We start from the raw sequence: 22,193 nt of genomic DNA on the forward strand, positions 1-22,193 counted from the left end.
TTCTAAAAGCTAGTCCCCCTTTGCCTCACTGTCTGGGAGGAATACACAAAGGCCAACTGCAATATATTCACAGTTATGTGACCCCAGGACACAGGTTGGAGGCACCAAATTGTTAGGACAAGAAAATGCCAACTTTCTTAAAGTGGCATATTCAGAATTGTGTTTGAAATCAGACTTTACCATAAAATGAGATTTTATATTCCAATTCTTTTTAATCCAAACATGACATTTCCGCCCATTCCCAATAAAACGTTAAACTTATTAAACGAATAAGATAGCCCAGTGTTATCCTATGGGAGAGGTAGGCCTCATGGTAGCAAAAAAAACGCTTTGGGGAGTTTTTCACTACCAGGACATGTAACACTTAAAACAGATTTACTATCTTTTAAATGCAATGCACCCTACCCTATGGACTGCTTAGGGCCTACGACAGGGGTGACATATGTATTAAAAAGAGAAGATTATGGCGGTCATTCTGACCCTGGCGGTCAAAGACCGCCAGGGCGGAGGACCGCGGGAGCACCGCCGACAGGCCGGCGGTGCTCCAATGGGGATTCCGACCGCGGCGGTAAAGCCGCGGTCGGACCGGCACCACTGGCGGGCTCCCGCCAGTGTACCGCCGCCCCATTGAATCCTCCAAGGCGGCGCAGCTTGCTGCGCCGCCGAGGGGATTCCGACCCCCCCTACCGCCATCCAGATCCCGGCGGTCCGACCGCCGGGATCCGGATGGCGGTAGGGGGGGTCGCGGGGCCCCTGGGGGCCCCTGCAGTGCCCATGCCACTGGCATGGGCATTGCAGGGGCCCCCGTAAGAGGGCCCCTAAATGTATTTCACTGTCTGCTGCGCAGACAGTGAAATACGCGACGGGTGCAACTGCACCCGTCGCACAGCTTCCACTCCGCCGGCTCGATTCCGAGCCGGCTTCATCGTGGAAGCCTCTTTCCCGCTGGGCTGGCGGGCGGTCTGAAGGCGACCGCCCGCCAGCCCAGCGGGAAAGTCAGAATTACCGCCGCGGTCTTTCGACCGCGGAACGGTAACCTGACGGCGGGACTTTGGCGGGCGGCCTCCGCCGCCCGCCAAGGTCAGAATGAGGGCCTATGTCTGGTAAAAGGTTTATTTTGCCAGGTTGAATTGGCAGTTTAAAACTGTTCACAGGCTTTAATGGCAGGCCTGGGACATGTTTTGAATGAATAATTAAGTTAGTGGCACAGTAAGTGCTATGGGCCCACTAGTAGCATTTAATTTACAAGCCCTGGGTACATGTAGTACCACTTTACTAGTGGCATATAAATAAACATTAAATGTGGCATTTGGGTGTACGTCAATTTTACCATGTTCAAAGGGGAAAACACAAGCAGGTACTGGTTAGCAGTGGTAAACTTGCCCAGAGTCCTAATGCCAACAAAAATGTATTTGAGAAAACAGCAGGTGGAAAAATGTTTTGGAGAAGACCACTCTGAAGGCTGTAAGGTCTAACTATGATGTGTTAAAGTAGCTCCTTACTAAGTACATAACGAGTGCAGATCTGTTAATTCCTGCAAGAGGCTTCACACTGAAGGCTTGCAACCCCACTATCTGCACTCACACAACCCCTATACCAAAGCCACCACTCCCAGGTAACTTTGAGCAGAGCTCTTCACACAGTGCCAGTGTTTTCATAAACATATCACTTTTTAAATTTACAGCCAGAAATGGAGGTGTGTATAGGACTTCTTCTTTTCCCCTTCCCCCTGAGTTGAAAGTAAAAGGTCCTATTCGCTACCCTCCAGCTTGTCACTAACCCCTTGCCCTGATCTGTATGAAAAAGGGCATCTGCATCTCCTAACCCTCCCTTTGCATATGATAACACATTTAGCAGCCTATCCACTTATTCACTTCACATCATTTCACTTTGCTTTCCCACATATTGACAATGTGTGACTCAATCTTCATTTACTGAAGTGGGATTCCTGATCATGCATGGCCATAAGAATTTTCAGCTCTTTAAGGGAACTTCTGTTAAAATCAATAACATATCAGCCAGTTTACATGAAAAATACTTTGAAACAACGTTTGTCTTTCAACATTGATCATTTTCAAACACTGAACAATTATTTCACAGCAATAAAGGGATAATGTTGATGCTGCGTATTATGAGCTTACACTTAGTTAATGTTATCTCTTTCCCTTTAGATGGATGTGTTTTTTAATGGGAAGATGATGGATTTTGAACGCAGTGATGATTTCTATGTCAAGTCATGGAAATGCTTGTGCAATGTACACTGTTTATGATGCAGCACAATGGATTTTATTTCCAGTTAAATGGGTTGGAACGCTGAATTGGGTGCTTAGGACCCCTCAGACTTCCCGGCTGGATCTCCTATCACTTTTAGAGCTTCGTCTGGCAGGTTTTATTGGAAGCTCTCCAGTGCATTTGGCTGGAATTCAGCTACAGAGCTTAAAAAAGCAGTCTCAATGAAAATCTCCATGGTTATGTTTTTCTTTTCTGTTGATATACATTTGACTATATAGTTTGAGTATAATGTTTATATTTTATGTTATGTCATGTTATGTTAAACAAATAAACTTTACGTACATGTGTTTATCAGACCATGTAAATATTGTTGCTTCTATATTCATATGGGTGTATACATAGAGGAGCTTATTCCTGGTACTAAAATATTACTCAGTTTTAGATTTATTTACGTACATGTATGCATGATGTATATAAGTACATATTTTGATATGTAGCTATGTCTCGATGCATAAATCTGGTAATTTCAGATATTTGTTTAAAAAAAATACAAATTCAAAAGCATTCAATTCCCTTCAAGCTTATCCCATCACTCCTCTCTGTGACTCATCCTAAACTTTTCTCACCTCTACAGGGAGTGCAGAATTATTAGGCAAGTTGTATTTTTGAGGATTAATTTTATTATTGAACAACAACCATGTTCCCAATGAACCCAAAAAACACATTAATATCAAAGCTGAATATTTTTGGAAGTAGTTTTTAGTTTGTTTTTAGTTTTAGCTATGTTAGGGGGATATCTGTGTGTGCAGGTGACTATTACTGTGCATAATTATTAGGCAACTTAACAAAAAACAAATATATACCCATTTCAATTATTTATTATTACCAGTGAAACCAATATAACATCTCAACATTCACAAATATACATTTCTGACATTCAAAAACAAAACAAAAACAAATCAGTGACCAATATAGCCACCTTTCTTTGCAAGGACACTCAAAAGCCTGCCATCCATGGATTCTGTCAGTGTTTTGATCTGTTCACCATCAACATTGCGTGCAGCAGCAACCACAGCCTCCCAGACACTGTTCAGAGAGGTGTACTGTTTTCCCTCCTTGTAAATCTCACATTTGATGATGGACCACAGGTTCTCAATGGGGTTCAGATCAGGTGAACAAGGAGGCCATGTCATTAGATTTCCTTCTTGTATACCCTTTCTTGCCAGCCACGCTGTGGAGTACTTGGACGCGTGTGATGGAGCATTGTCCTGCATGAAAATCATGTTTTTCTTGAAGGATGCAGACTTCTTCCTATACCACTGCTTGAAGAAGGTGTCTTCCAGGAACTGGCAGTAGGACTGGGAGTTGAGCTTGACTCCATACTCAACCCGAAAAGGCCCCACAAGCTCATCTTTGATGATACCAGCCCAAACCAGTACTCCACCTCCACCTTGCTGGCGTCTGAGTCGGACTGGAGCTCTCTGCCCTTTACCAATCCAGCCACGGGCCCATCCATCTGGCCCATCAAGACTCACTCTCATTTCATCAGTCCATAAAACCTAAGAAAAATCAGTTTTGAGATATTTCTTGGCCCAGTCTTGACGTTTCAGCTTGTGTGTCTTGTTCAGTGGTGGTCGTCTTTCAGCCTTTCTTACCTTGGCCATGTCTCTGAGTATTGCACACCTTGTGCTTTTGGGCACTCCAGTGATGTTGCAGCTCTGAAATAAGGCCAAACTGGTGGCAAGTGGCATCGTGGCAGCTGCACGCTTGACTTTTCTCAGTTCATGGGCAGTTATTTTGCGCCTTGGTTTTTCCACACGCTTCTTGCGACCCTGTTGACTATTTTGAATGAAACGCTTGATTGTTCGATGATCACGCTTCAGAAGCTTTGCAATTTTAAGAGTGCTGCATCCCTCTGCAAGATATCTCACTATTTTTGACTTTTCTGAGCCTGTCAAGTCCTTCTTTTGACCCATTTTGCCAAAGCTAAAGGAAGTTGCCTAATAATTATGCACACCTGATATAGGGTGTTGATGTCATTAGACCACACCCCTTCTCATTACAGAGATGCACATCACCTAATGTGCTTAATTGGTAGTAGGCTTTCGAGCCTATACAGCTTGGAGTAAGACAACATGCATAAAGAGGATGATGTGGTCAAAATACTCATTTGCCTAATAATTCTGCACTCCCTGTATGTAGTCTCAAACATATTTTCCAAACTCCTCGTGTCCAATTCCCCCAACTAACAGGCACACATATCCACTACGATAACAACTCACAACTTCCCTTTTGGAATCCGCTTCCATTATTCTATCCCCACACACATGAGAACTCCAGAGCACAGATTTAAGAAACTCACCCCAACTACTCTACAAGGTAAAGGGAACAATATCTACTAATCTGCTAACTATTTAAGTCTAAACTTGGGTACCAGAGAAACATGCTACTCATCAGAAAGCCCTTCAATGCCCCCTCATGGGTAGTAAGCACTATACAAATGCAATTTACAATCACGTTATGTTATGTTACATTTGTGTAGCATGCAAGTGCTCCATGTGTGGCATTGTTGCACTTATATGAGTGATTACAAGCGGACGTGTTTGTCGGGCTAATGAGCATGGGGTTCGAGTATGCCCTATTTAGCAAGAATTGGGCATGGTGGTTGAAGGCATTACATGTGGTCTGAATGTGCTGCTTTGAGCTCATTGCTTCTTATTCGCATGCAAATGTTTGCATGCTATGTAAGAACAAAAGATCATGCTTCATGAAGTTTTAATTAAACATAGCTGATGAATGACTCATTGTATGGTAGGTGTGCCTTCAAAATCATTCCATTTAGAAGGCCATGGTGTAGACCATAAAAGTTGCCTGGTTGTCTTTTAGGGCATTTGTTAGGGGGTTTTCATCATTTTATGGTTGTTCAATTGGCTTTTTGAGCTGAGGGTGATGTGTTTCAGGGGTTGACTGGAATTCTATGGAGATATTAAGGATCCTATATAGATATCTAAGGAAGATCTTAGAGCCGTGATTTGCTAAACTGTCGCAAGTAAATTTGTTGGGATATTTCGGAATGTAGGGAGAGTTTAGGTTGGCGAGTCAGAAATATTTGTTAGAAAAACTTTAGTGTAATACCTAGGAGTTTTCAGTGCCTTAAAAGTGCTCTGGCATGAGACTGGAAGCCAGTGCAGAGACCAGAGGCCTGTAGAAGCAGTCTTGTTGGTAAGTTTTTGAACTGTTTCAATATGTTTGTAAAGTTATGTAGACGGTTCTAGATAGAGTCCCCTCCCATAACCTGGGCACAACTACAGCTTGAACTCTGTAAATTCGGATTATGGGATGGCCACAGCCAGTAGCATTCATTGCTTTCTCACTCTGTAATCAGTAGTCAGTTTTCTATTCTTTCTGGCAGATGATTTTAACTACACAAGGAAGAGCAAGTATTTTTTCAGATATAGTTGATGTTTTACTAAGTGTATTTTAGGCAGGGTCACTGGAATTATGTGACTGGGAGAATAATCAAATTATGCAGCAGTGTTAACCATGTTTTGCAGAAAAGGTCAATTACGTTGAAGCACATTTTGTGATGTATTACTTTTTTATTTATTAAATTTTACACATAGAAAAACTACCTGTGCAAAGGTTTCACTTCATTAAGTACCTGTACAAAGTCCAAATCCAGCAATAAGTAAGTGAAAGGTGACCAGTCAACCTTTGCAAAGGTTTTTTTCATTCATCTAAAAAGTGGTGTTCTGAGCAAGGTATGTGGCATGAGTTATAGTGTGCTTTGTGTGTTCCATACCTGAAATGGAGAATCACAGTGCTTTTTTAGGTCGCGCATAGTAGCGTGCAAGCGCTGCTTTTCTGACATGTTGGTATGTATCTGGGCTTTTCACCACTCCCACCGCACGCCCATCACTATCACTTGTTCTTGGGCTTGCCTTTCAAAAATCTTTTGTTTTCGTTGGTAACTGTTTTACGTTTGTCCTTCCTTAGGGCCGTTTTGTTACCACCTTGGCCAACGACCCTGTTACATGGATTACTGCACTTTTGCCGATAACTTTGACTGCAAGCGAACTTCTTTTTCCTTTTGTCTCTCTCTTCGCGCTCACGGCGGCACTTTGAGTCAGCTCACTTATGTCAACTGTTATACTTTTCATTTTCAGTTTGTGTGGCAAGAAAAGTTCAGTTAGGAATTTACACCGCTAATACCTCTACCTCGAGCAAATGCAAGACCCATTGCAATACAAATGCTTGTTTAGGTTTGTGTTTCAGAACAAGGAGACCATGGTACATGTCCTTTAAGAAAAAATGTATCTTGCTGCCAATCAAATATTGTACACAACCTGGCTTTGGATTCGCAAACCCAAAATGGACAAGGGGAAGACACCCTTGCCCAATCAGATTTGTGGGTTTTCTTGGCTGTGCCCTGGAACCCAGGTTTGTTGACAAATAGTCCAAATAGCCCTAGCTTTTAATCCTTCAAAGCCTCCCGAGCACGTTATTGTCATGATAATTTTGTGAAAACTATGGTGTTACACCAAACAAAGCAAAATCGCTTCTTTGAGTAAAGTTCTAGCTAAAAGATTTGTGTCATTCTGTTCGGTGAGTTTTTTTCTGTAGCAAAAAGCAAGGAATCCTGTGGGAATTAAAATGAAAAATATCACTTTTTAGACCTGCCTGCCCATCTCTGACCACTACAAACCTTTTGTGCTGATTTGTGAAACAGCACTAAAGTCATTTGCACATAAAAAAAACCCTTTCAAAAGAAACTCTGACCCAACCATAATTACAGAGGCACTATCTCGTGCCTCTGTTATGTATAGGAAGAGATTAAATAGACAAAGGATCTCAAAACATTAAAAAAGAACAGCACTGCCGACCCACCTAATTTATGTCAAATGGTCGATGCAGTGAGTAAGTTGTCTTTGTGTCATTAGCAGGTTTGAGATGCACACAGCGCTTAATTTGTGCTTGTTGTGTTCGGTGCACAGAACTGGCACTTATATTTGAGAGAGGGCACTTATTTTTCTGCCTCAAGCATTTACTGCGATCAAAAGACACATATGGGAAAGACGGAGGAAGAGAAAAATGAAAAAGCGTCACAATGGGAGAAAGCAGAAAGCTGCAAGAGTGAGATGAAGAGGCAGGAAGTGGCTGTAAATTAACTAAAGAGGCCCAAGATGGCTTCAGGATTAATCTGCCTCAGTAAAACGTGCTCGCACATTTAATTGAAGCAGCCGCATGTTTAAGAGGAGGGCTTTGGGCACCAGCACGTTTCTATTTACAAATTAACCACTGGATGCGCTGTGCGCAGCATCAAGCTGTGGGGCAGTGAAGTGGCACGTCAGATTCCTCAAATGGGAAAGGGTCGTAATGGGACATTGGTGACATTCCTACCCAGGAAACTGCACCACCAAATCTCAAACCTGAAAAACATACTTTTCCATGTATACATTGCATAGTGTGCTATCTTAAGCACCAGGAGAATACTTGCTTTACTTGAAAGGGAGTTAACACATTTAGGTATGAGCTCAGTCTAAATCACTTCAGCGGCACAATAACAATATAGTCTCACAGAGGCATGAAGACAGACAGATGCTCAGAGCCTTTTAGAACAATAAGGAAATTGATAGCTTTTGTACCTTAAGGGCTGTTCTATTTTCCTGCTATGGCAGAAAACTGTTTTTATGGCCTCTGTGACAGCAACATATGAATCACCATGGTTGTCTGCCTGCTTGATAAGTGAATGCCCTGATCCACCTCCATACCCAGACCACGAGGAACTATGGGCATTGCTCCTTCCTATTCAATTTCAGTGACTGACTTGGAGCTAGGTGGAGCCCTGTGAGCGCGGAAACCGTTCATTGACCTGCCATCAGCCTGAGTGCATCCGCAACAACTTGACTGATGGTGGCCTGAGCAGGAGGGCTTCCATTCTGCACCTTATTGTGACATCCTTTGGTGTTTGATTACAACCTATTTTAACCACCCGACCTACCCGTGGATGTAATAGCCAAGTTTCAGAAATATAAATAATTAATTTAAAAAATGCATAGATGAGGTCGCAATGACGACTATTTAAGGGGAAGTAACACCGATATAGGGGTGTGCACCCCGAATATTGAACCCACAGTATTGGTTGGATAGAATATTGAGGTCAAAATATTGAAGAAAAAAGGTAAGTAAGTCTAAACATAACACCACATATATGTACCTAAGTGGAACATATATCTTCAAGGTACGTAGATGTGGAACATATATCTTCAAGGGACGTAGATGTGGGGTTAGGTTTGGTAAATCTATACTTCCCACAGGCACTTAACTTTCGATACTTTGTCCCTTGCTGTTCTGTCCTTGATATTATTATACCGCAATATTGGTGGTAGCGATATTCATTGGTACAACTGATACAAAGATTGCAAGCAAGGGTTGTTTTGAACTTTTTCTGAGCTGTATTGTAAATGTAGCCCTATCCAGTTGCAAACCTCCGACTTCTATATAGGACTAAAGAAAACATTCTCTCTCTCGAGATGACATCTGGAATCTTTCTGTGCAAAGCCATCACTTTGGGTGGTATCAAGTTCTTGAACAGAGACTTAGGGCCAGATGTACGAAGCATTTTTTAAGTTGCAAAAGGCGAATCGGACCGTTTGCGACTTGAAAAATGCTTTTTGGGATGCACAAAGCCCAAACTGTGATTCGTTAACTTGTTACCGAATCGCAGTTTGGGTTTTGCGATTCGGTATTAGGAAGGGGCACGGCCTCGGCTACACATCGAATCCCCCGGCAGTGCGGACCAGAAGGGGAACCCCCACTTCTCGGTCCGTCTCCTGCCTGTCTGAGGCTACTCTGTGATTGGAGGTGCTCTCCTCCAATCACACGCTGGATTACTGGCTCCATTACCCTCGCGGAGCCAGATATATAGAACGTTCGTTTTTTGAGCGGCGTTCTGCTGGTTGTTTTTACGCCGCACTGGATGCTAAGGAAACAGGACGGGGGCCGACTGATGCGCCCGTCTGTCTACAACGAGGAAGATCTCATTATTAGGTGAGAATAGATTTGGCAATTGCCTCCTCCTGGCGGCATCATTTACTATGTATCAGCCTCCGTTTTGATAGATATTTTGAACTTTTTTATTCCTAGATAATCGGAACCTCGCCTCCCCGGCTATTTTTAGCCCATGGTTGTTTCAAGTTTATGTGAGTTTCTAAACCCTCCCACCCCCCTTTTTTAAAACAATCATAATTCACTATTGAGAGACTCTATTCATTGATCTATTCACTCATTTTGGTCTTTGTTTTATAGTTCACTTTACTTCTACCGTCTTGACGCTTCCTGTCTATACTTAGCCCATGGATTGTTCAAGTCGTTTTGAGTCATTTTACTTACTTTTCAGAATTATTAGCAATACTGATCCTTATTTAGAGATGTCTATTCAATATATATCCTATATATATGCTTAGTAATTCCCTCACGTCGGATTTATACGACACTGGGCCTGCCTAATTCACAGTAATTGAACGGAGTGATACCTAACTACAGTCCCTCGGGACTACGATTACTGTAAGTCCAACCTTATTTTAAAGTAATTTTTCTTTACTCCACATTTTGTACGATGTCCGTGACTTATGGTTCATTTTTCAAGCAGGGAGATCCCAGCCATTACAGGTCCTTTCTCACCACTGGAATTTAGGTGAGTTGCACTCCAATCTCCGTAGTAATAAGATACTGAATCATTAGACTCCCAGTAATTCGGTGCTTTATGCCCCCCATAGGTGCCTCCACCATATTCATCTCTGTCCTGATGATGACCCCGTCCTGACTCACCTGTACAAGGGTGAAAACCTTTGCTACATCTGGCCCCTAGTTCTGTAGGAAGAGCAAATTTTGTTTTGCCAATAACTTTTACACTACATGACAAATCTTCACCAATTTTCAAAACTTATACTTTATTGGGTTCAGCAGAAGTGTCTTAAAAGGAGGGTCCCAAAATGCATTTTCCCCATTCATTTTACCATGGGGTGTTTATTTAGACATACCTACAGTCCAAACCACTGAACGGAATAACACCAAATTTGGCAGAAAGCTAAATCCAAGTTTTGGAGATTACAGTTTAAAGAAATATAGATATATAGGGACGCAGATACAACAGCCCCATGCTGATATCTGATTAGCTTTCAACACATCAACTAGGAAGTGTTGGCAGCCATTATGGGACTCGGCTGAACAAAAAAAGTTTAAAAAAAGAGCAGGGGCTGGGTAGGGTCACCCTGAGCCCCTAGACTTGGTCACATTAATTTATGGGCTAGCACAGGGGGATGGGGTCCCCGGTACCAAAATTGGCCTGGGGAGGGTGGCTGTGCAGCCCCCATCCTCTATTATTTTATGGCCGGCTCAGAGGGATGGGATCCCAGAGGCGGAAATTGGCCATGAAGTGGGGGGGGGGCTGCGCAGGCCCCCTTCCACCAGAATCCATGGTTCTCCCTTTAAATTGCTACTAGTATGCAAATGTGCAAATCACCAAGAAGCTGCACCCCCTTTCCCCCGCACTGTCCACTACACTAATATGCAAAGGTCTTGCTGCCTTTTGCCCAAATGATGTACAGCTTACTAAGAGGTCCCCCAGTGTGTTTCCTGACAATTTTGGTGGCTTGGTGGCACACTCTTGATGCCGAGGAATATAAGGACTTGTCCATGAAACAAAGTAGCTCTTACGTCATATAGATAAGAGGAAGGATTCTGGTTTGTGGAGATTTACATCTTTGTAGTCTCGTTGGCCTCTCTATAGGAAGTTTCATGTTATCACAGAATTCTAGAGAAAGTCGCAACAGGAGCAATCATGTTGTCAAAATTCACGCAAGGTTACTGGTGACATTTCCTTGTGCTACATAACACAGCTGTAACAATACACAGCTGTGGTGTAGAATGCATACTGGACATTTACCCAAGGAGGCAGAAAGGACTTCACTTATGTCAATAATTTGTGCAAAGCTGTGGACTCTTGTTGGATAAAAGGGCAGGTGAGGTTTGTGGCCACAGGTACTGACACTCCCACACAAACAACTCACACACGCTCTTACAGACACACCCAGACACTCATGCACCCACTCACTCAGAGATTCACTCACTCACTCATTGACCCACTCAGGAACTCACACACCCACTCACAAACCAACTTGGATACTCAAACACCCACTCACAGATCCACTCAGACATTCACGCACCCACTCACAGATCCTCTCAGACTCACTCACTCACTCACAGTCCCACTCAGAGACTCATGCACTCACTTACAGAACCACACAGAAACTCATGCACTCACTCACCGACGCACTCAGAGACTCATGTACCCACTCACAGACCTACTCAGACACCCAAGTACCCACTAATAGATTCACTTAGGCACTCATACACCCACTCATAGACCCACTCACAGACTCATGCACTCACTCACAGACCCACTCAGAGACTCAAGCACCCACTCAGACATTCACACACCCACTCACAGACCCACTCTGACTCCCATTCACCCACTCACAGCCCCACACAGACACTTACTCACAGAGACACTGTCATGCCCACTCTCACACCCAGACACTCCCTCTCACACCCACTTTCACACCCAGACATTCTCACACCTACATAGACCCTCTCACATCCAATCTAACACCGAGACAGACACTGTTACTCCCACACACACACACAGAGACACCATCTCACACCTATTATCTCACCCAGAAAGACAGACCATGTAGCCAGTCCCCTAAAGGCAGTGCATGGGAATGGGTGGTTATAGGGGTTTGGCTGCAGGGCCTGTCCAGCATAAGGCAGTGTGTGGCAGTAGTTGGATTAACATATATCAATTTAAATTACTTTACCTTAAAACAACCAAAGAAATTCACTGAAAAAATAATGGTTACAGGGGCATTATAGTTAGGAAACAGAATAAAAAATATAGAGATTCACTTAGAAAACCAAGGGTTCAGGGTCTTTATAGTTAGGTTCTGAATTTATCTGCACAAAATCTTAGAAATTCAGCAGTTATAGTTAGAGTTATTTCAAGAAACAATAACTTGCACCCTAAGGTAACTATAACTCGGACCCTCGCCATGCACTGCTAATTAACCCAGATATTACAGCACTTATGACATCTTTTATACCGTCAATGAAAATGTCAATTAAACATTAGCAGGTAAATTATTGAAGCAAAAGTTGCACGGCGGGGGGTAAGTTATTGTTTCCTTAGGGTGTGAGTTATAGTTACTAGAAATAACTCTAACTATAACTGCTGAATTTCTAAGGTTTTGTACAAGTAAATTCAAAACCTAACTAGAACATCCCGCTAACCTTTGTTTTTTTTTAAAGGGCATATATATATATATATATATATATATATATATATACATACATACATATGTATATATGTATACATATATCTAAAAAAACATATTAATTCAGCAAAGTTGCATAAACTTACAGAAAATATTTGCCACAAACAGATAAGTACAATAATGCACAATTCCTTAATACATAACTCCATAACAATATCACAAATAATATTCCTATTAATTCACAAGTCAATATGAAGCTTCAACCATAAAAACTGTACATGCTGTGTTTCAGTGGGTTCTTTGGTCTACCCCAACCTTCTTCAGAACAGAAACAATAACTATATTGTATACATTAAAACTGCAAGAAGGACAGACTAATTGATTTAATTTTAATATAGCATGGGCAGAGTTATCACTTATTTATATTTCTCATATCACACATGATAGTTATCCTTTTAGATAAAACATATGTCACTCTTCATATAGATCATACTTTAAATCAAGCACATTCTAATACCCACAAGGTCATAGTACGGGTTTGTAAGGGACATTGCCTCCACACCAAAATGCTGGTTCATTATTTGAAAATCCATTCAAAAATATATTGTAACATAGATTGATGCGTTATTGATTTTATCATCACCTCGTGTGTCACGTAATTGTAATGGATTAAATCCATCTCATCATAGGCCTGACTGATTTATACTGCCTTAAATTTTCCTCTTTTCCATTGCCTGCATTATGTTATTTTAACGGACTCTGGGCATCCCTCTAATCATAATTGGTCTCACTACAGTTCTAGAAATTCTTCTATCATATTTTCAAGACTGACTAAATCCAGACTCAGTTCCCTTACATTTCACTTACCCCTTAACGGTTATATAATCATGGGGCAGTTTTGTTCTTTTTGATCTTGCCTCTTTGATTTATGACTTATTCCCAATTCATTTTGTTAAATCTCTGTATTAAAACACGCTGACCCTATAGCATGTTATTCAATCTCTAAATTAAGTTACGTTTACCTTGATTATATTATTGCTTCACATGAAGCCCAGTTTCTGGTGGGGGGGTTATGGTAGACATATCTGGCACGAATCATCCCACTCCTCGATGTCTTTTGGCTTGCTCAAACAATAGATATTTTTGTTGCTTTAGTGGGACATTGGTAGTTCTAAAAATAAAAGTAAACTTAAGTGGTACAATCTCCTTTAAGCCTCTTTTGTCTCCAGTAACTTCTAAAACTGACTTCCACAAAATACTTCCTAATCACCCCCTTCTTCAGACAAGTAATAGGAGTTCCTGAAGGACAATTATAATTATGTGTTAATTACTTTGGTGAACACAAAAATAAGTTTCTCTCTTTATCTTGACATACCTGCTAGTTCTCTGTGTTAATAACTTCTAATGAAGTATGAGTTCTTTCTTTTGAATGTATGACATCTTGAGAGTAAAATGCAATAATGCTTCACTACTGTTGTGAGGAATGTCACTGTGGTTGTGGGTAGTATGTAGAAAAATGTACTTTGATGTGAAGAATAGCAGCACATCTTATGGAAAATTTGTGGAAATTGGGTGTGCTAGGGATTATCATCCTAGAAAATGTTTACGTGTACTTGGGAGGTAGATATGGAGTAGACAATGTACATAGAAGGCTGGTGGTCTAAGGTGCATTTATAGAGCTCTTTGTGAACTCCTGTGCTAACATTGAAGAGGATGTAAGATGTCTGGCTGTAGATGCACTGACAGATGTGTGGGGGTCTAGGTACGATAATAGAATTAGATGCGTCATGGTGGATGTAGATGACTGAAGTCCTGAATATCCATCACAATATTATCACCCTACATTAGTATTGTGGTCAAAGCATTGGCAATCAAAATATCTTGATCCTATCCGTTTAATTAAAATAACATAAATATTGATTCCAAATTACCAACCTTCAAAAATATAAAACTCTAAAAAAATTAAGAACCAAAATGTAGAATAAAATAAATTTGCCTTTTTAAATTAATATTAGAATTCACAGAAATATCTGTAATATTTTTTAAAATATAACATTGTAACTAAAATGTAAATATGTATACCCCTATATATATATATATATATATATATATATATGTATGTGTGTTATTTCACAAATATTCAAAACAAAATAGCATTATGTACATTAGAAAACATATCATTTCATTTAAAAACATAAATCAATTCTAAAAAAGTAAGAATTTGTTTTAATGTTTTTTTTTTAAAAAACAATATGAAGAAATATCTACACTATTCATTAATTCTTTTTAAAAAATATAGCATATTTTTTGAGTAGTGCAGGATTGTAATAATCATTTTTAACAGATACATTTGTAAAAAACTAAAAAATATCTGAAACACAAATTTTAAATTACCAAACATAAATATTTGTAAAAACAAAAATTACAAAATAAGTATTTAATTAATTAATGACATAAAATAACTGAATGTAAAACTTAAACAATCACATAAAATCCAAAATAAATGTAAAACAGTATGTAAAACATAATCTTTCACAAATATTGTAAATATATTTAGGAAAAAAATAAACTTCACCTGGTGGAGTCATGTGTGCTAAATGCTAATCCCAGTACATATAGTTTGGGGTGGAGGACATATACTACGCTACCTACACTCCAACAAACTTTGAAGTACGTGCATACATACCAGGGGAGAAACAAAAATTAATCTAACTGAAGTCCTACAAACATTGGGTATTTTGCATAGGTTTACTACTATTATAACTCCAGTCCTTCTAACTGCAGTCTTGCATGTATTGGCTCAAGAGAATATCATTTGGAGGAAGAAGGAGCCCATTTACTGTTCTAATTCCAATCAAACAAACATTGAGATAAGTGTTATATTAACTCCCATCCAACACATAGTGGGGTAATTGCATCTAATTGAGGAGGGCATATCTACTAATCATGCTCCAGTCCTTCAAACAATGTGGTAATTGCCATATAATTAGAGGGGTGCATTTACTATTTCAACTCCAGTACGACAAACATTGGTGTAAGTACATATAATTAGGGTGGGCATATTTACTAGTCTCACTCCACTCCAACATTGGGGTAACGGCATACAATTGGGTGAGAGCTATTTACTTGCCTCCATTCAAATAAACTCTGTGGTGAATGTCTATAACTGAGAACAACACATTTGCTATTCAAACTTCAGTCCAAAAAATATTGGGCTAAATGTATTTGAACGTGGGGCAAGGAGGGTACTATTCCGACTGCAGTTCTTCAGACTTTGGGGTAATTCCATGAAATGATGGGGATCACTAACTATTATACCTCCGGTCCTACAAACATTGGGGTAGATGGATATGATTGAAGGGGGGGGGGGGCACATTTACCACTCCAATGTCAGCCAACGAAGCAATTACATGAGTCCATATAACTTGAAGGGGGACACATTTACTATTCTAACTCCAGTCCTTCAAGCATGAGCTTAAAAGCATATAATTAGAAGGGTGATATAATTGGGGGCGGGACACATTTACCATTGTAAATGCAGTCAAAAAAATGTATGTATTGGTAAATGTTATAATAAATTAATAAATATGTCCAAAATGTGATTTTTATAAAGAGTATGTGTAAACCTTTAATGTCTAATCTCATAAAAGTTTAAAAAACGTAAACTATTTTGAAAATATAACCTATTTATTAAAACATATACATAAATATTAATGATATATCTAATAGGAGTATTATATAATGTAAAAGTAAAATAATATTTTATTAATTGATTTAAAGTTGACTAACAAGTAGTTTATTTAAAAAAACAGTAGGGAAGGGAACGAGTGAAGCTCCACTGTGAGTATATGGCACTCCTTTGGTGTTGCCACACTGGTTGTTCTGTCTCTAAAGGAGACAGTTCTGGCTTCTGGGAGCACAAGGTACAGTGACAAAAATGTCACTAGAATTGGTAAGACAGAAAGGAAGGAGCAAAGCTGTGGATTACACAGCGGACCAGTAGCTACACATTGACTCAAACTCTTTTCCTAAAAGGAAACGTGTAAAGACATGCCAAGATTGGAGAGATGGGATTATAACAACAAGTGCCAGCAATAAGAGATGTTGTCTAGTTAAAGATCTCTAATGGGCTTCTTTTGGAGACCCAGATAACTTGAATTGCTGTAGTTAATGTGAATGTGCACTAACTCTATAACTGCAGGAATATGCTGGCCAGATGCAATACAAGGTAAGCGTTTCTAATGTGCCAAAATCAGAGGTTTGAGGGGGAAATGTGAGCCAATGTAAATACTCAGCTAGTAGCTACATTTGTCGATATATTTCCTGACAAAAAGGAGCAGTAGCTGGGTTGAGTTTTAAAAGGTTTGAAGCCATCCAGTGTTGCGCAACAGTTAGCACATTGAAAAGGAGCTTGGGGCCAGATGTAGCAAAGGTTTGCGAGTCGCAAATGGACCGAATCGCTATTTGCGACTGCGCAAAATTGGAAATGGGATGCAAAAATCCCATTTCCGACTCACAAAAAGCGATGCGAGCCGTTACCGACTCGCAAAATGTGCGACCCGATTTTGCGACCCGCAAATAGGAAGTCGCAATTTGCGAGTCGCAAACCATATGCATTTGCAACTCGCAAATTGCAACTAGTTCCAAAAAGCCCAGTTTGCATGTCCCATTTACCACTAACTCAGAGCAGGTGGTAATCATTACCAAAGTATAAAAGGAGACCCAGAAGGCATCTGGGTTATTCAAGATGGCGGAGATATACCTGATAGCAGTGAGGAGGAGAGCCCACGCAGCCCAGCAGAGGAGGAGGAGGAGCCAGAGACAGGAGAAGATATACAGAACAAGGCAGACTCTTTTTCAGCAAACTGAGGAAGAGATCTACGACAAATACAGACTTAGCAGTGCAGCTATACTAGATTTAATTGAATTACTCAAACCACAGCTAGAACGCCAGACTCTGCGCGGCTGCGCCATCCCTACGCAGGTGCAAGTGCTATGCTCACTGCACCTCTTGGCCTCGGGGAGCTATCAGGGGGTCATTGCTGTGGCAGGTGGGGTATCTCAAAGTGCACTATCAAGGTTCCTCAGGGCATTCCTAGATGCCATACTCACACACATGTCTCACTACATATACCTACCCAGGAATAAGGGAGAAATTAACAGCACCAAGTTGGACTTTTACCGGATTGCCAACTTTCCCCATGTCATAGGGTGTGTAGATGGGACACATATTCAAATATGCCCTCCTGCAAACCTGGAATATCTGTTCCGCAACAGAAAGTGTACCCACTCACTCAATATTCAGGTTGCTTGTGACGCCCATTATGTCATCACTGACATTGTAGCGAAATTTCCAGGCAGTACTCATGACTCATACATTTTTAGGCACAGTGGAATACACCAACGCCTGGAACGTGGGGAGTTTGGAGACGGATACCTCCTAGGTAGAGCTGCATACACCTTGTAGACATACACACAGATCAATGTGCACACCAACCAGGACTTTCTAACAGTGTACTGTTTGTGCCCAACAGGTGACAGTGCATATGCACTACGGCCATGGATAATGACTCCGTACTTAACACCCAGCAATGAATGTGAGAGACGATACAACAATGCACATAAGAGGACCAAGAACCTGATTGAACACACCTTCGGATTGCTGAAAGCACGGTTCAGATGCCTCCACCGAAGTGGAGGTGCCCTCCAGTATACCCCCATTACGGCATTCAAAATTGTTGTCGCATGCGCTATCCTGCACAATATTGCCACCCGATGTGGGCTACCGCTCACCCCTGCAGACCCAGATTCTGAGGATGAAGAGCAAGAGCAACCACATCGCCATCATGGGGATCGGAGCATCGCAAATCAAGGCAGACTGAGACGGCAACACATCGCAACCCAATACTTTGGAAGGTACGTGTCAACTTCAACCATACTCACCTATTGACCAAAAACTCCATTTGTTAAGTGGAACAAAAAAACGATTTAATATGTGCAGAAATTGAACTATTTACAATGATAAACTGTGCAGGGAGTTCAGAAAGCCAACCATGCATGGGGCACATTGCCGTCATGTGCCCCAACATCAGGGACAGTGTTTAGTTTATGACCTATGGCGGCCTCTGCCAGCCTGGCTGGTCCCAGGTTGTTCAGCAGTGCTCTGCCTCGTACTACCACTTCGGAGCACCCTGGTGTCACCAGCAGAGACACTGCTAACAGTGGAGCCCTCTTCGCTGTCCTGTGGGGTGTCCCCTGTACCCCTGGACACATGCCGTGCCTCCATTAGATCGATCACATGGGTGATCCGGCCCAGGCCTCTTGCCACATCCCCTGCAAAGTGGCCCATTTCCACTTGGAGGCCGACTGTCCTTCTTGACAGTCCAGTGGTGTTGACTGCCAGTCTGCTAATTGATGAGGCCATCCTGTCCAGCCTCTGGAGCAGCTGGCGGTCCCTGCGCCGCCCACCCTCGCTCTGTGACAGCAGTCCAGCCACCAGTTCCCGCATGGACAGGGCTAGGTCCCCAGTGTTGTTGCCTATGACGTCCAATTGTGCATGGAGCTGCTGCATGATGTTCTCATTGCTCCTTGCAAAGCGGTGCAGAACCCCACTAATCCTCCCTAACATTTGGTTCTGCAGGCGCTGACCACGTAGCAGTTGTGCCTCGGTCATGGTGGTGGATGGACGCCCGGACTCTGCCTGCAGCCCTGCTCTCCTCAACCTGCGTCGCCTGTGCAGCGGTGGATGCCCTGTGAGATGTACCGTGGCACTCCTGGCTGTTGCTGGTGCAGCCTCCGGAACCACTGTTGCAGCAGGTGTTGTCATCAAGGGGATGGTGTTGGTGGTGCAGGTGGGAGTGGTGGCAGCTCCTGTGCTTTCCTCATGGGGCTGGCTGACTTTTGGCACCTGGCTGCTGTGGCTGGTGGTGGGGTCTTGTGGGAGACCTGTGGGACATGGGGAACAGACTGTCAGTGTCTACTATCTGTTGCACACTTCCTAATAAACATTTGCCTATTGACTGCCTACTTGACTACATGGCCCATAATGCATCATTCTGGTGTTTGCTACCCTGAAATGGAGCTATCTTGGTTGTGCATGCCCCTGTGTACATGGTGGGTGGGGGTATGGCATTGATGGGGGTACAGGCATATCACATGGTACTCACCGGTTGATGTTGTGGGCTCAGAGGTGTCCAGATCTCCGAATCCTGTAGCAGCCTCCTGCTCCAGGGTCTCCTCCACCCTTTCCTCCAGGGGTGTGGGTGGTGGTATGGATGATGGTCCCCCTCCTGTGCCTCTCATCTCCCGGAGCCTTTCTGCCACCCTCTCCTTGGTCCGGGAGCGGAGGTCATACCACCTCTTCTTTATTTCATCCACACTCCTGTGGCTGACCTCCAGGGAGTTCACCTTTTCCTGAATATCCAGCCAAATTTGTTTTTTAGTTGAGTCTGGCACATTGAGGGCTGCCTTTCCAAAAAGATCATCATAGTGCTGACAGCATTCCTCTGTCAGCACCTTCAACTCCTTCTCAGAAAATTTCAATTTCCTCTTTCTGGGAGTGTCTGCCATTGTTGCTGTAGCTCTGTTTGCAGTTCTGCTGTTAAAAATGGTGTGGTCCTCCCTCCTCCCAGGCGTATTAGCAAACTTCCTGGCTGTGATGTCATCATCATGTGCCAGGAAGTGTTTCAAGAGTGTTCTGGAGTGGTTTCTGGAGTGTTCTGCAGCACCTGCAATCAATTTACATGATAATCGCAATTTGTGACACCCACTCGCAAATTGCATGTCCTTTTTTTGCGCGGTCGCAAAAAGCGACCTCGCAGACAGCGGACTCGCTATCTGCGTTGCGACTCCGGGTGCGAGTCGCAATTTGTCCCCGGATATTGTACCTGCATTCCTATTAGCGACACTCAATTTGCGAGTCGCACTTGCTCGCAAATTGCGAGTCGCTAATTCTTTTGTACCTACATCTGGCCCTTAGTGCCGATACAGATTTAGTAGAGATTGCCTTACAGGCAGGAAGCTTGAATATCAGTGGAGTGTCACCTACATCCATGTAAAATTTTTAAATATGAAGAAGTCTGGCCAGAGATGTCATACAGATGTTAAGATGGATTAACCATGTGCCTGGAGTAGGAGGAGGAACACACATTACAACCACCTCCGAGAGAAGTTATTCTTTTTGATGGAAACTCCCCTTGTATGAGCAACTATTTTTCGGGGTCCTCCCTTCGCTGGTCATTGAGCTGCACTCAACGTTGCTGGGCAGGGTGTCCTGTTGCCTACTTTGGCAAACCACCTTTCATCATCATATACCCTAATAGACCAGTTGGCACTTGAGGAGCTTGTTGCTACATTTGATTGCCATAGTTTTCAAGTACATTTTGTTGCCTGTGTTTGAAGACCTCATATCTGACTATATTGGAATTCAATGTCTGAAATGTAACACCCTATTTCATATTCACTCGACGTATTGGACAAAATTACTATTTTTCACTTTGAAGTCATACGTTGTTGCTTTGATGTAGACAGCGGGTTGCAACTTTTGTGCAAAGAAAAGTCATTTTGCCACTGGCTATGATATCTGCAGGGGTGGCAAGTCAATTTAAAAGACAGTGTTCAGCACATGTATAAACAGTGAAGTACAAAGACACACTGTGTCTTGGAAATTCATTCTGCATTTGGCACGTTCAGTTGGGAAATTATTTTGCATTTTTTTATTTCCATTTACAGAATATGATTCTGAAACTTTCTAAAGTCTTCTTGAAGTGATCATTGGCTCGTGCAGCTTTATGTTCATCACTTGACCAACACCTATGCCTGGTGTTCCTCAAATGTGTACATTCTGCCACTCGCAGGTATTAACTTGTTAATGTCCTGATACAGTTAATCATGTTCTTTCTGCATATCGCGGTGTTTGCATGCATGGAATGTTAGGACACTGATTCACTTAAACCATTCTATACTATGTAATGCGACTATGCATTGTCAAAAGTGTTTGACTAGCAAATTCTTAATCATTTCCGGTTTAAACATGCATAAATTTCCTCTGTAAAATAAAACTTATGTAAGCGCAAAGAATTCACAAAGGTTGTTAACTTATGCCAGCTCTCCCAATTCTTTTTTCTACAAAAGCCAATTTGCAGGATTGTTTACCCACAATGTAAACTTTACAGTCTCTGCATGATTTGCACACCATTGACATTTTTAAAAAAGCCTTTATGAAGTTTGTGGAGGAAAATCCTTTCATCTTTGCTCAACCCCAACCCCTAAGCTAAATACAAAATAAGGGTTTGATTCCCATAAAGAAATCATAAATCTTCGTCCACAGGATTGTTTTATTACTACAGTTGTGAGTACTTTTTATAATAGAAGCTTAATCTCCTTGCAGGTTTGTAGTTAGTGGGGCTTTTCAACTACAAACCCTTACACAGTTGAATAATTTTATTGTGGAACTGGTATTTGATGGGTATACTATGGCATATGTATTTATTGCAGAGTAGAGTTACAATAGTTGCGTTACACTTATAACTTTTTTCCACCAGGTTTTGAATTTTGATGGCCAACGGTATCCTTTTTATCACAAACCAATGGTTAAAAGCCTAACTCTGCAAACAAAAATGTGTGAAC

The 22,193-nt window shown here is 41.8% G+C and overlaps 1 protein-coding gene across 3 annotated transcripts in view; it reads left to right on the forward strand.

Annotated features, from left to right (window-relative positions):
• The window catches only part of KCNMB2 (potassium calcium-activated channel subfamily M regulatory beta subunit 2), a 471,865-nt gene that overhangs the window by 277,811 nt on the left and 171,861 nt on the right, over nt 1-22,193 (forward strand). The gene's annotated exons all lie outside the window — the stretch shown is intronic.

This window comes from Pleurodeles waltl, chromosome 11 (genome assembly GCF_031143425.1).
Source record: "Pleurodeles waltl isolate 20211129_DDA chromosome 11, aPleWal1.hap1.20221129, whole genome shotgun sequence".
NCBI lineage: Eukaryota > Metazoa > Chordata > Amphibia > Caudata > Salamandridae > Pleurodeles > Pleurodeles waltl.